General features: G+C 35.3%; 1 pseudogene; it reads right to left on the reverse strand.

Annotated features, from left to right (window-relative positions):
- Positions 1–8,150: 8,150 nt before the first annotated feature.
- Positions 8,151–8,374, reverse strand: LOC144252889 (cyclin-dependent kinase 2-associated protein 1 pseudogene; annotated as a pseudogene).
- Positions 8,375–10,638: the final 2,264 nt, after the last annotated feature.

Consider the following 10,638-nt stretch of genomic DNA (forward strand, 5'->3'; position numbering starts at 1 on the left):
CACTTTCACGAATCTTTTTATTATAAAATTTGACAGAAGAGAGTGGAGAGAAGCCCCCAGAGACTTTTTATTTTCTTCACTGACAAAAAAAGCACATCATTTTTAGCAACTTTTTTTCTTTTTCTTTCTATATTTATTTTGTATGAGATCTGACTGAAACCACACAAGGAAAGAAACCTACGTTTGGTTTCTGTATTTTTTCTCCCCAGCCAAAAGAAAGGTTTGAAGTGACATTGCAGGTTATTTCCAGGGTAATTTTTCTTTTATTTTTAAAGAGCAAATTCTCTGAGTCTCAAAGTCAGCAACAAGCAAATCCATACATGACGAGATATAAAGCTCCCAGTGGTGACATAGGCCCACTGTGGTACTTGGTGACATTGCGTGAAAATTATGAGGATAAGAAATGGTGAGATTTGGAATAAGACTCCAAACCTAATCTGGAGGACTTGCCTCTGGGTGCTGGCAGTCTGAGACACAAGTGAAGTCACAGGTGTGCCTATCTTGAATACCATACACTCTGCCATGCTTCTGTGTCTGACAGTATACTTGTAACTCTGAAGCACAGCCTTTTTTTTTTTTTTTTTTTGGTACCAGGGATTGAACCCAGGGGCCCTCAACCACTGAGCTACTTTTTAAAGTATTTTATTAGAGATAGGGTCTCCTTAGGTTGTTTAGGGCCTCACCAAGTTGCTAAGAATGTGAGAATGGCTTTGAACTAATGATCCTCCTGCTTTAGCCTCCCTAACTGTTGGGATTACAGGTTGTGCCATGGCGCCCCACTCTACACAGCCTCTCTTTATATATGTCATCTCATGTTTTCATTGAACACGTCTTACCCAAGGTCATGGCTTCATTGTAATGACTAAACCTTTTAACAGTGACTGTCTGCAGATTTTATTTTCCAAGAAGATTGGGTTCAATTGGAGAGTGCAGAAGGAAAAGATTGCAATTAAGTTATTAGTGTCCTAATGAGTGCGCAAGATAGTTTAAGCCATGCTGAAATTAAGATGCTTGATAAACAGAAGAAAGAGTTCCAGGTAGCCATGTCCTTTGCATATTCTTCAAGAAATGAAATGGTTTTTAATTTTGAATATTAGATCATCCAGAACCTCAGATTCCCTTGAGGTGATGTATGGATATGATTCTTTAGTTAGGTATTGTTTTATTTCCAGTGTTTTTTTGACATTTCTTTGAAAAGTCAGAATCATTCTATGACAGCATTGACAAAACTATCAAATTTACATCATCTGTCGGAATCTTTAACAAGTTATGAGATGATAATGACTGTATCTGTAAAGTATCTAGTCATGTTACTTCATTTCAAATACCAATTACCATTTTGATTTGATGGAGGATAATGAAAGTTGGAAGTTTCATGGGAATCTTTATGTGAATAGAAGAAATGCAGCATGCATTCATGTATGTCTGAGTATTTGTCTCAGAAACAATACACGTTTTTATTATAAGCAAGCGACAAAGAGATGATACAACTCTAAGTAAGTGATCCCAGTCACCCCCCCCACCGTGTGATAATCTTGGGTGCATTTAGTTATGTCAAAGGCTCTGACACCCAGATGCTGCTTGATGAATGCTAGAGGGTTCCTTGTCTTTACCTAGGTTTTGGTTTTGAAATTTCCCCAAGAAATGGAAAGAATTTTTTTGCCTTTAGATTTTTGAAATCTATGTATGCGATCCTAAATAATATAGTTATTTTTGCCTCTTTGAACTGTACAGACTGGAATTTTATGGTATGAATTATTTCGTGTGTCATTAATTCCCACAGAATAGTGTGTATATAAAATCCTCCCACCTTGTTGCACTGCCTCCAGCTTTTCCCTTTTTAGGCTGCCCAGAATTCCATTACGGGCACATATCACAATTTGTTAATCCATTTTGCTCTGGGAACTTGAGTTGTTTGATGACAGCTGTGACAGTACTGTTATGTTCATCCCTAAGTAGGTCTGTTACACATTTGCCAGTGTTTCTCAACTGTATGCATGCAGAAATGGGTTCCATGGGTCAAATATAAGCATTCAAAAATTTAAATAAGTATGCATATTCATTGCAGTTATGATAATTCTAGTTGCTCTGTATAGTCAGACACTCTCAGCTTTTCAGGTGTTTGCAATTCTAGTGGCTTTTTAGGGTGAGTGTAATTTTAATTTGGTATTTCTTGATTCAATACGCTTGAGAATCATCTGTGAAGTTTTGTCTTTTGTGAATCTTTTGTGACGTGTCTGTTCAAGACATTTGCCTAATTCCTTCCTTCCTTCTTTTTTGTTCCTTATGATTTTCTTATGTTTGGGAGTTTTCTTCACATTCTGGGTATAAATGCTTTACTAGTTTTAGATATCTCAACTTTTCTTATTCTGTGACATCCTTTCGTTTTATGTTGTCTTCCCTGACTACTATGAAAAAAAAAATGTCATTCACTTTTAAGTGCTTCTGTTTTGATTAAAAAAAAAAAAGAAAAAGGAAAAAATTCCAAGACTGTGTTACTATGTATCCTTGTAAGGTTTTGCAGTTTTATTTAAATATAAGCCTATAATCCCCCTCATATTGCTTTTTGTCTATTGGAATTTCCAATTTATTTTTTATATAGATATTAACTATATTATTTCCTGAGAAAACTGATACTTTCCCACAATTCTTTCCTTATAAGTCTGTGTTTCCCCCCGCTTTTCATAATTAAAATGTCCTCATATGCAGGGGTCTGTTTAAGGGCTCTGCATTCTGTTTCCTTGGTCCTTTGTCTTTCTGTGCCAGTACCAAATTGCCTTGATTATTATGGCTTTATAAAATGTTTTAAAGTCTAGAAGAGTACTAATTTCAATCTTGTGAATATTTTAAAAGATCTTAGCTGTTTTCTTTCCATATAAATATTTGAACTAAATGGTTAAATGCCTCCCCCCCAAACTATTAAAATTTTGGTTTATTATAGTTTAATTCATTCTACACATTATGAGGAGAATTAATCTCTCTATGATATTAATTTTTGAGTCTATGTAAACATTATTTATTTGAACTTATTTAGTTGTTCAATTCCCAATAAATTTTTTTAAATGTATTTGTTAGTAGGAATTTGACATTATTATTAATTATATTCTAAATACTTTTCATTGACATTGCTGGAACATAATAATTAGACTGAATTTTATGTATGTTTTTTTCTCTTACAACATTGCTAAGTTGTTTCTGATTCAAATATTTTACCTTAAAATTATTTTGAATTCGATCTTATAATCTTTTTTGTGATATTTATACATTTCATATCCTCTTCTTGTCTTAGTATACTTAACAAACTTCAGTACAGTCTTCATTAGAAGCTGTAGTTAGCATACATGTTTGCAATCTAAAAATGAAACATTTAAAATTAAATATTACATTTATTATAAAGATCTGTAGATATTCTAATTTTAAGAAACTTGGAATCTGCTTACATTTCTATAATCAATTATTTTGAGTAACAAATGCTTCTTCCGCCTGGGATGAGATGTTTATGTGATTTTTCCCCCTTTCATATCTTAAGAATGCAAAATGCTAAGGTGAATTTACTAAAGTTAAAAAAATCTTTTCTTTATATAAATCCAATAGTCAATGTATATTATCCTTTTTAAATACTTCACATCTATAAATTTGAAGACCTGATATATATTTTTCACCTGTGTTCATAGGTGAGATAAATCTGTAGCTTTTGTTTTTGATGTTTTCCCATTAGGTTTTGCATCAAAGCCTGCAATTTTCAATATGGTAAAATTTTAATTATAATAGTTATTTGACTGACTGATTGTCATGACTCCCATAAAAATGGTGAGTTAATCGTCATAGGTAATTTAGATTTTATTTTTATTGAATTAGTTTTGTTAAATTTTACTTAGGTAGGATTTGTTCATTTCTTTTAAAATTTCAAGTATATTAAAATTTACATTGCATAATAATAGTTTTGTGATGTTTACAGGTAACCGCACCCCCCCTCTCTTATTTTTTGCTTATTTATTTTTTTTTTTTTGTGGCACTGGGGATTGAATCCAGGGGTGTTCTACAACTGAGCTATATCCTAGTCCTTCTTAAACTATTTTTTTTTTTTTTACTTTGAGACAGGTTCTTTCTCAGTTGCCCAGACTGGCCTTGAACTTGTTTTCTTCTGCCTCAGCTTTCAGAATAGCTGTGATTACAGGTGAGCACCTCTGCACCCAGCTCTCTCTCTCTCTCTCTCTAAGAGAAAAATAATTTTAAAACATGTCACATCTCACCAGAAGGTTCCCCTATTTCAGGTCTCACTACTTAGAATGTCTTTTTTTCTACCCTAAAATATTCCTTGCTAAGGGTTGTGGGATTGCCATGATTTGCTTCAGCAATAGAGAATCTGTTTCTTTCTTGATGATTTCGCTAGAGAAATGTGAATGATGAAACAACTTGACCAGTAATGAAAAATAGAGAATAGGTTTGGATTTAGCATAACAATTGACATTATCTAACACACACACACACACACACACACACACACACACACACACAGAGAGAGAGAGAGAGAGAGAGAGAGAGAGAGAGAGAGAGAGGTAGCAATTTAGTTAGTCTATTGCTTAACTGCTTTGAATTGGAATCCTAACCTTGTAATCGGAAAAGTCCTGATTACTTCAGGGGAAAAGGGTGACTCTTTATTTTTTATTTTGGTTATAATTTATGCATTTAACAAGACTGCAGCGATGACATTAGTTTTTGAATCCAGTTGAGTGCTCTGTGGTCAGTAGAGAACTAGTGCATAACATTTTGAAGTAAGATATCTTTCCCTGATTTAGCTCAAACATGCAATGGCACAGGATAAAACATTCATTTCTGTAAATTAGCATTAGCATGTGCTAGAGGCCTTAACAAAAAGGTGAAGAGTCCAATGGTTGTGGTGGGATAGTAATCTGTTTCTCCAAGTCTGGATGAGGTTCATTGGTGTTCAATTTCTCAGGGAGGTAAAAGACATTATGAGCATGAGATTGTAGACTGAAAATAGACCAAGACACTTTTGTATGTGAATGACTGAAATGGTTTAATTAGATAACTTAGATATGTGTCTATCCAATGGTCAAGGAATCTGCAGTCATGAGACTTCCATGTACAGTAGTTCTATTATTGCAAAGAAGAGGAGAATTTATTTTTGGCAGACCACTTAGATATTCTGCTTGTTTAGTTAGCTTTTATACTGCTGTGACCAAATAGACCTGACAAGAACATATTTAGAGGAGGAAAAGTTTATTTTGGGGCTCCTAGTTTCAGAGGTCTCAGTCTGCAGTTGGCAGACTCCATTCTGTAGGGTCTGAGATGCACCTTGGTTATAGAGTGTGGCAGCTGGGAGCATGGTACCTAAGAAGCAGAGGGAGAGAGTACTCCACTCTTCAGGGAAAAATATCTATACCCAAAAGGAACGCCCCCAATGACCCAACTCCTCCAAACACAGCCTACTTGCCTACAGTTACCACCAGTTAATTCCTATGAGAGAATTAATGTACTTATTAGGTTAAGACTCTTATAACCCAGTCATTTGCTTCTAAGCTTTATTGTGTTGTCTCACACATGAGCTTTTGGGGGACACCTTATATCTAAAACATTATACTGTTATACTGTCAATCAGTGTTTAAAAATCAATGTATATGTCAGAAACAGAAAGAAAAGTAATAAATCCTTAGAACAGATTTTTTTTAACATTTCTAAGAGTTTTCTATGGCATTGAAGGTTTATGATATGACATGCTTATAAGAAAAACGTTTCACAGTTCAGAAAAACTCCTACCACTTGCATGCCTTAAAAAAATCATGTCACACTGCATTGCATAAAACATTTTATATATCCAATTTGTTTTCAAATCTAGTATGTGTTCTTGGCTTTAATGCTGATACCAGCATCTCATCACCAGGTGGTCTCTATTCATGTGATGACTGTAGAAAGCTCCTTAATACTCAGGAAACTGTTATTAAGTCTACCAACATTCCTCCAGAAATGTTGAAGCACTTTTTCTTTAGGCCAGTATTGCCTGTTTATTTTACTTATATTGCATTTACAGGTCCTAGTATAATATTATACTGAAAGAATAATTAGAACATGGGTAAATCAGTAACTAGGTAAAAGAGATTATAACTTCAAAGACACATTTTAGAAAGGGAAAACAAATATTCAATATGCTCATTTGTGTTCTGTGAACTCTATATATATAAAAAAAAATTCACTAGGATACATTGTAAAATTTGTGCCAGGTTAAAAAGGGTCAAAAGAAGAGTTGTAGACATGCAGAAATGTTGAGTTAAAACAAGCAAAAGTGTGAGCATATCTCTTCTTATTGTTATCAGAGTATTACACACTGATTTTAGCATTTTACTTTTTTTATTATTTATTTTTTGTAGTTGTAGTTGGACACAATAACTTTTATTTATTTATTTATTTATTTTTACGTGGTGCTGAGGATCGAACCCAGGGCCTTCCATGTGCGAGGCGAGCACTCTTCTGCTGAGCCATAACCCCAGCCCCAGCGTTTTACTTTGGTAGAGAGGTTCATCACAGTGTTTTCTTTTGTAGTGTCCGATCTCATTTTTATGTTTGTAAATCCATTTTGACTTGTTTTTTGTAACTGTTGAGAGACAAGTCTCCAGTTTCATTCTTCTTATAAGGATATCTAATTTTCCCATTATTGAAAAGACTGTTCTTTCTCTGGTACCCATTCTTAGTACCTTTTTTGAAAACTTGTTGGCTGTGGATGTGTGGGTTGTCTTCTAGGCTATCTATTTTATGCCTTTGGTCTACATGTCTGCATATATGACAAGACTTTGTTGTTTTGACTAGTACAGATTTGTAGTGCATATTAAAGTTAATGGCCCCTGTTCTTATCTTTATGCTCAATATTGCTTTGACTGTTTAGGGATTTGTGGTTTCAAATAAATTTTAGTAATTTTTGTTTTTAGTTTTGTGAAGAATATCATTATTATTTTGATAGGGATTGCATTGAAACTCTAGATTACTTTGGGCAGTATGAACATTTTAACAATATTGATTCTTCCAATCCATTTACATGGTATGTCCTGTTTTTTTGTTTTTGTTTTTTTGTTGTCTTCTTTCATTTCTGACATTAATATTTTAGTTTTGTTGTTGAGGTCTTTTACTTATTTGGAGGAGTTTTAGGTTTTACTAAAAAGTTCAGCAAAAGATATAGAGGTTTCTGGAATACCTCCTGCTTCCACTTATGAATAACTTCATTATTGGCATCTCCTTCCAAAGTGGTACATGTGTTAACAATTGATAAGCCTGCAGTTATATATCATTACCATCCAAAGTGTTTAATTTATATTAGGATTCCTAGTTGGTGTTGTACATTATATGGGTTTGGAAATATTCATAATGACATTTATCCATCATTATAATATCATGCAGAAAAATTTCATTGCACTAAAATTCTCTTGCGTTTTACCCATTCATCTCTACCTTCCCCTTAACCCTTGACAATCACAGATACTTTTACTGTTGCAATAGATTTGGTTCTTTCAGAAATAATGTTGTAAATGAAGACTATGTAGGCATTCATGATTAACTTCTTTCATTTAGAAATATGCAGTAAGGTTAAATGCATTTAAGTCTTTTACATATCTTTTCATGGCTTGACAGCTCTTTTCTTTGCAGCCCTGAATTGCCTTCTATTGACTGTATGTTGCCACTATTTATTCACCCATTTAGTTACCTACAGACCTTTGGTTGCTTCCCAGTTGGGGCAATGATGAAAAAGCTGCTATAAACAGCCTCTGTATGTTTTGTGTGGATCTAAGTTTTAAACTTCCTAAATCAAACACCAATTGTTATTTGTTGTACAAATAACAATTTGGGTGACATAAAGTATTCAAAAGATTAGAGGGAGACACTGGTATCTTGGAGCCAAATAACAGTTTGCTGTAAAATAACTTCACATGCATCTTAAAAAACAAAAACAAGAACAACCTGGGTTGTTCCTAACTACTTAAAATGCAAATCCTAATTAACCTCGAAATCTTTTCCCAATATTTTGAGACTGTGAACCTTGGGAGAAAAAACTAAACTGTTACCATTTTGAAAATGAGTATTTCATCTGAACAGGGGAGATGAGCTGTAGAGAGCCAGGAACTCCCAAGCTGGAGGGGAGGCTAGGACCTGGCATTCCGTTCCGTTTCAGCCAAGCACTCCCGAACCAGTCCTTGTGCGTGAATGATGCCTCCTTTTAGTCTCTCCATGGCACTCTTGCTCCCTGCATAGGTGGGTCTTATCTCCTTCCCCAGCTCTTCATGCTGGTGGAAGGCGAGTGGACACTTCCAGCGGCATTGAGGGCGGCGGCGGGCATGTGCGCGGCCAAGTTCGGCTTGTACGACATCCCCCCGGGCGGCGGGCGCGCAGGGCGCAGCCGGGCCAGGCCGCGAGGGCGGCGGCGCGGCCGCCCCCGCGTCCCCGCGCCCGTCCGAGCGCCCGCCGAGCGCCCGGCACTTTTTGTTGTTGACCGCTCGGGCGGCACCGGCAAATATGGCCGTCCCTCACCCTGACACCGCCGCAGTATATCACCCATACATCGGGCGCGCGGCGCAGGGGCGGCCGCAAACTTTGAGCCGAGCCAGCGGGGCCCGCCCGGCCGGGAGGGGCGGCGGCGTCCAAAGAAAAATAAAGTTAACAATAATCTCTCTTACTTTTTAAATGTCTCTTTTTGCTTTCTATCATATGTTGTTAAATCTCCAAAACAAAATAAAAATAAATCTCCAAAATAACGATATTTATTTCAAATTAACTAAACTTCCAGCTTACTCTCTAGATATCTGGAGTATAACTGCAACTTAGTGGAATAGTCAATGTGTTAGTAAGCCATAAGCATGGCCAATATTTAGATAATATTTATAAATAAATCTTTATAAAATTATTATCCTATAGTCTGATCACATTCATAATAACAATTTATCTTAAAATTTGAATAAATACATATAATTTTACATTGATATCAAATATTGAAACATTTCTTGTCTTCACATGAGATTATTTAATATAAGCTTTTGAACTGGGCTATAATTGTGTCTTTTAATTTTTGGCAGAAAATGTTCATTTTCAACACTAAAACTTCAATATTCTCTCATTGCTCATATTCTTTATCACTCCCAATCTAACACACACACAAAAATATTAATCAGTGTGCAAAAAGCTTAACTTGTATATTTTTTTCCTTCTTGTTTGTCAAAACTAATATCAGTAAGGGTTAAATCCGTAATAGTAATGTTCTGGTCCTACTTTTAATAAATGTAGTATAATAGCTTCCACTTGTTGCTACTTTCTGTTTTTTTTAAATTTTGTTTTGTTTTGTTTTTAAGAAACTCAATATTACGCCACCTTTCAGCTCCACTTTAAATATGAACCTCCTCCCTCCTTAGCTCTTCTCAACTCTCAATACATGCTGCTATTGCCTGGCCGGCTCTTCAGTCTTGACTGTTCCTGTCTTCCATTCTTCATACTCTTTCTCTTAGAAGTAATAGAAATGAAGCCAATACACTTGGTAGGTTTTAATATGAGTCTTCATACTCCTGATTTAAAACAAATTCATGTTATTAAAATTTGTTGAGACCCTCTACGAAGATTTGTTTATTTGTTTCTGTGGCTCTTATCTGGCAGAATCCACAAGATTAGAATTTAAAACTAACATTTTTCAAAAACATTTTTATTGCATTTGAATATAAATAGTATATTATGAAAAATAATAACTTTTAAAACCAAGTGGTGAGGTGAGTAGCTTTGTTTTACAGCTTGCCAATCTTCAATGTCAGCCTTAATAGAAGACAGATGGCTTTTCATCTTTGCTGCTGTGTTCAGTCTGTTGTGATATTATATATCACATAGCCTTTGGAAATATCCACTGCATTCTTGAGAGAGAACAGGAGTAAAAAGGCAAGTAAAGACTTATTATTATTAGAAAGATCTTTTGACCTTGTGGACCCCTTGAAAAATTATGGAACTCTCTAGAAGTCCTTTGACCACACTTGGAGAACCACTGCTGTTCAATGGTGTTCTCCTGAGCATTCAATATATTTTATGCTTATCTCTCAACTCCACATCTCTTAAAACTAGTTGCTTGTGAATTTTTATATTCAGTACTACCTTAATGGATTGTTGATGCTACCAAGGTCGAAGTGTGGTATTAGAGATAACTCTAACTTTGCAAGTGTTATTCCCACTGCTAAAGAAGTCTTTATTTGCCTTTCAAGCTTTGCTCAAATGTCACCTTCTCTGTGACACATTAATCACTCACTTGTCTTCCTTTTTATGTTCTTCAAACATACTTTCATTATTTTTTTACAACCAAGCAGGTATTAATTACAGGCTGCAAACCAAGATGTGTACAAAATACTACTTCATTTTCTTACATCAAACTTATTTTTATTGTCACCCTTAGCTTTTTAAGTTCACAGGAAATTCCATCTCAAGCACATTAGGGTCTCCTTCTTCCACCTAATTTCCCTCCAGAAATCAAAAGGGTTCCTTGGTGCCAGGGAAGGGGACTTGAGTTTCTGATAACAGTTTCCTCTGATGCTTTACCCACGCTTGTTCTCCGTGCCTGATCTCATAAGTGGGCTGGCATTTTCTAGCCACTCCATGGCATGCTTG

Source organism: Urocitellus parryii, unplaced genomic scaffold (assembly GCF_045843805.1).
Source record: "Urocitellus parryii isolate mUroPar1 unplaced genomic scaffold, mUroPar1.hap1 Scaffold_62, whole genome shotgun sequence".
Lineage (NCBI taxonomy): Eukaryota > Metazoa > Chordata > Mammalia > Rodentia > Sciuridae > Urocitellus > Urocitellus parryii.